Source organism: Benincasa hispida, chromosome 11 (assembly GCF_009727055.1).
Source record: "Benincasa hispida cultivar B227 chromosome 11, ASM972705v1, whole genome shotgun sequence".
NCBI lineage: Eukaryota > Viridiplantae > Streptophyta > Magnoliopsida > Cucurbitales > Cucurbitaceae > Benincasa > Benincasa hispida.
In genome coordinates, this window is record NC_052359.1 from 35,749,810 (window position 1) to 35,754,837 (window position 5,028).

Here is a 5,028-nt window from a genome sequence, read left to right on the forward strand (position 1 = left end):
AATATACATTTTTCATTTGAGACAGTAGAGATAATATATAGATATTCCACATTATTTTTACTATCAGTCTCAATATGATAACTATTGTAATGTATACTTTTAAAATTTAGAATTTTCTCTTTGATTGACTAGAGAACAATGCATTGTCAATAGTAAGTTTTGTTCCTCTAGGCAAAATAATATTTACTTTTCCAAAACCTTTGATCAAATTTGCAGAACTTGATATTGTATTTACTTTTGCTTTTAGCATTGTCAATTTGGAAAAGTATTTTTTATTTGTAAATATTGTTTGTGTAGTTGCACTATCTGCCAAACATAGATCTTCTTACTCATTTTTTAGTCACCCAACATATGAAAATTATCCATGTTTCTTCATTAAAAAAAATACTTACAATAAGAAAAACAACACTTAAAATATACAAAAGTTACTAAAGAAAAACATGAAGATAGATAAAAGAAAACACTAACATTAAGTCTACATATTCTCAAAATCAAAAGAAACACTTGATGTTCTACCAATTACGCCAATCTTCTCTTCAGGAGATTCAAATATTCGAATTTGTCATGTAGGATGGGTCAAATATATCATTATCCTCGTATGCAAAATTTGTTTTCACATTTTCCCCTTTTTTTCCTTCAGGAAGGCTTGATAGAGGTCAACTAAGTGTTTAGATGTACGACAGGTATGTGACCAATGTCCAATCATTTCGTATCGGAAGCATTTATTTTCAACACTCTTTTAGCTCTTATCTTCTGGAGTTTTTCCTTTGTGATCATCATTTTGTGTGGTTCTTTTGAAATTTGAATGATTAAAACGACCATCACGAAAATAATAAATATTTCTTTCTCTGCCACAGTCACAACCTCGACCATGACCACGACGACGACCATGGTTATTATTAAAATTCACAACATTCACTTTAGGGAATAGTGTCATTCCGGTAGGACGAGATTTATGATTTCTCATCAATAACTCGTTATTTTGTTCGGTCACATGAAGACATGAAATTAATTCAAAATACTATTTAAAACCTTTCTCTTGATATTGCTACTACAAGAGCATATTTAAGACATGAAATGTAGAAAATTTCTTCTCAACATATCAAAATCAGTAATTTTCTCTCCACATAATAACAATTTTGAATTGATTTTAAATAATGCGGAGTTGTAATCACTTACTGATTTGAAATCTTGTAGCCTCAACTGCATCCACTGATAACGAGTTTTAGGAAGAATAACTGTTTTTTTTTTATAAGCATACCTCTCTTTCAAATTTTCCACAACATACAGGGATCTTTTATTGGAAGATACTCCATTTTCAATCACTCGTGAATATGATGACGAAGAAAAATCATAGCTTTTGTTTTGTCCTTACTAGATGTCATATTTCTTTTTTAATAGTCTCCTCAAGATTCATAGCATCTAAGTGGATTTCGGCATCAAGTACCCATGACAAATAATTATTGTTATTAGTATCAAGGGCGGCAAATTCTAATTTTGTATGATTTGTCATGGCATCACTATCATAAAATATTGTACTTATGTTAGAAATTTAATAGATATTGAATATGCAAAATAACATTAAATTTATTAATTATAACGAAGAGGGAAAAACCGATATACCTTTAGGACCTATCTTTAGGGGGGAAAACGACAAGAGCTCGTGCTGATAACGTGTTGTGAAATTGAGGAGCAAAATAGGAACACAGATATGGAGAAAATATAATATAATAATAATAAAAAATATATAATTTATAAATAATAACTAAAATCATAAAATAACTAAAAATGAAAATTGGGTAATAGAAAATTTAGTGCAATTCGAAATGGATTTCTTACCAATGTGTGTTGTGATTTTAGGTTCCACCAAATGCTACTATTTATAGGCAAAGTGACAACAAATGGACAATATGAAGGGTGAACATGGTTTTTTGGAACACTAAACAATAGGCATCTATTTATTATTATAATATTCATAATATTGTTTAGGTTTATTTTGCTTTGAATATTCTCTATTTCCCTTCATTCTACTTCTCTTTTTTTTCAACAAAAGAAAGTATTGATCTTTCTTATTTTTCTAATCCAAAAAAATAAAGATCGACTTAACTCGGTTCTAACTTGTTCTTGATCAAGTTAGATCAGGCTTTGTCCATACAGAATGAAGTCAGGTCGAAGGTCGATTCTAAGAGAAATTGACTCGACCCCATCCACTTAGACCCCAATAAAAAATTATTTAACTTAAATGGATTTTTTTTTTTCTTTACTATCTTCCGTGAGGACATGGCACAAAAAAAAATCTTTTATGGATACTATTTTCGCTCATATTTTTGTGATTCCCCAAAAAAAAAAGGAAGAAATTGTAAGCTAAAATTTGTCTGGTTCTTTTTTATTTTTGGGTTTGAAAATATGTGATAAATGGTTAGAGGGTTTTGGATATATATATATATATTATTAAAAAATTATATGTATATTTCTTTAAGGAAAAGGGAGGAGTTAGGGTTTAGTGGGGTACAATTGGTTAATGTGGAATTAAGAGACCTCGGTTTGCGTGCAGAAGAAAAGAAAAAAATTCCTATCCTCCTTCTTCCTTCCAGCCCCCACGCGCGAGATCCTTTTTCCCCAACTTGTTCTTCCACCAGTCGTACGTGGTTTCGGCAGGTCACCGGCCGTCTGAACGCCGTCGCCTCCTCATTGTCACCGTCCGCGCCGCTCACACCTCAGCCCAGCTGCTCCACTCGCATATCAGTTTTCCGCCAGCTGCATCGCTCGACCTTTTGCTTTTCCGCCAGTCACATCGCACACCGACGTTTTCCACCAGTCCGAGTTTCTTTGGTTTTTCCGTTCCCTTCTTCACGCCCGCCAGTCGCTGATCTCTTCCATTTTGCCCGAAACTCTGCGAATTGTTTTTTTTTTTTTTTTTTGTGAGAGTTAGGTTTTATTTGGTTTTTAGTTATTGGGTTTTGAATGGCTATCGAATTTGGTCTAATTTAAGTCATGCTCAGGATGCATTGTTGCTCAATTTGGGGTTTCAAGATATTATTTTTCCGATACTATTCAGAAGCATCAAAGATTGTTGGAGCCACCTTTTGGTAAGCTATAATGGTTATTCTGGTTAAATCTTATTTTTCCCCGTTGGTTTGGTGAATATTTGAGTTAATTGAATTTTAGAATTGAGTTTTGAAACCTTTCAGTTTGGCTTATGACTGGTTTGGATTCCATACTTGAAGCTCAGGTGTAGTTCTAGTTAAGTCGACATTTTGGGTAAGTGGTTTGGAGACTTTTGGTGCATTTTAGTTGAGTTAGGTTGTGTTTATAAGGATTGACATTAAATTGGTTTATTCTAGGGCGATTCAAGCATTTGACTCAAGTCAAAGAGGGATTTGATTGATAGTTGGATTTTTGTTTGCTAATTGTTCGACATAAATTTGAGGTAAGTGATTTACTATTGGTTCGCCCTCGAACCCAAGCATGTATTATGGATTGGTCCCTATGTTGTATGGATATCTTGATATGCCTATTGGTCAGTTGAAAATTTTGGTAACTTACGCCTATGTCGTGGAATGTTGATGTTATGTGTTGTAATAGTGTATGGCATATGGATAAATTATGAACTGTTATGTGATCTTAGCATGATTTAAGACCTCGATTGTATGCTTATGACTTTATGAGATTGCAGTGATTGTTGGCACTTCTATTGGGCTATGCACATTGCATGATGTAAGCCTTTGAGCCCACATCTTATGCTTATGTACGATGTCCCCTTGCGACCACCACTTATGTTTATGTTTGTGCCCTCCAGAGTCACTTCTTATAAAAGCATGCCTTCGAGTTCACCCCTTATGCCTATGCCTTTGCCTACGCCTATGATGCCCTTGTGCACTTCTATCCCAATAGAAAGGCTAACAAATCACTGAGTGGGCCCAGTAGTGGGTCGCTTACTAAGTTTACTTTTATATCATCCTTTTCCTTTCATGTTTTTCAGGTAAGGGTAAAGATAGACCGGCGCATGACAAGAGAGATCCGTGACTTGGCCATTTGGACGAGTTGTTGCTTCCGCACTTAGGTTTCATGTACTAGAGTATGGTTTAGGAGTCAGGCATTTTAAAATTTTATGAAATATTCCTTGATTTTATTTATTGATTTATTTAATTGTTATTTATTTTAAAGTTGGGTTAGGGGTACCCCGAATGGTATTTTTGTTAGGTTTTCTCTTCTTTTCTTATTTGAGCATTATTTAATTAAATAAAATTTTTATCTCTTTTATTCAATTATTCTTTGAGAAAACGTATTGCCAAGCCTATGCATGCGTAAAGTAGCGTCCTAGAAACATACTAGAAAATTGGGTCGTTATAGTTGGTATCAAAGCCTAAGTTTTAGGTTCTATAGGCTGACTTACATCGTGAGCCCAAACTGATCCTTATGGCCACAAATGGATCTCTCATCATCACTAGGTATGTCGTTTAAAGTTCTTTAGGGAAATATGTATGAAATCTTATCTGTTGTGTAGTCGTTTGATGGTTTACCCTACTAGCGTTATTAAAGCATTACGTGTAGTTATAAGGTATGGCACCACGAACTAGAGGAATGGGCAGTCGAGGTAAGAAAGTAGTTGGGGAGCAGGACCCTAACATACAAGACTCTGAGGTACAGGGCCAAGAAGTGTGGGACCCGTCACCTCATGACCCTTCTGGGTCAACCTGGCAAAAGGTTAGGCCAAGAAGAGGGCCTCGAAGTTCGACTATGCCCCTGCCAGGACCGCCATCCTCCGAAATTCCAGTAGAGTATACTACCATGGCTGCAGCTATTGGGAATGTCGTCACACAGGTCGTAGTAGCACAGCTAAGGGATATGGTTGTCGAGCAGATAGCTCAGCATCTGTCTCTTATACACATCTGGAATATACGGCTATGGCTGCAGCTATTGGGAATGTCGTCACACAGGTCGTAGTAGCACAGCTAAGGTCTCTTATACACATCTAGATGTGTATAAGAGACAGGCCAGGACCGCCATCCTCCGAAATTCCAGTAG

General features: G+C 35.4%; 1 long non-coding RNA gene across 1 annotated transcript; it reads left to right on the forward strand.

Moving 5' to 3' along the window:
* The first annotated feature begins 2,489 nt into the window (after window positions 1-2,489).
* LOC120091517 lies at window positions 2,490-4,166 on the forward strand. Its single transcript, XR_005485727.1, has 4 exons — window positions 2,490-3,089; window positions 3,192-3,261; window positions 3,345-3,430; window positions 3,983-4,166. It is a non-coding gene; the product is annotated as an uncharacterized LOC120091517 (long non-coding RNA).
* Window positions 4,167-5,028: the final 862 nt, after the last annotated feature.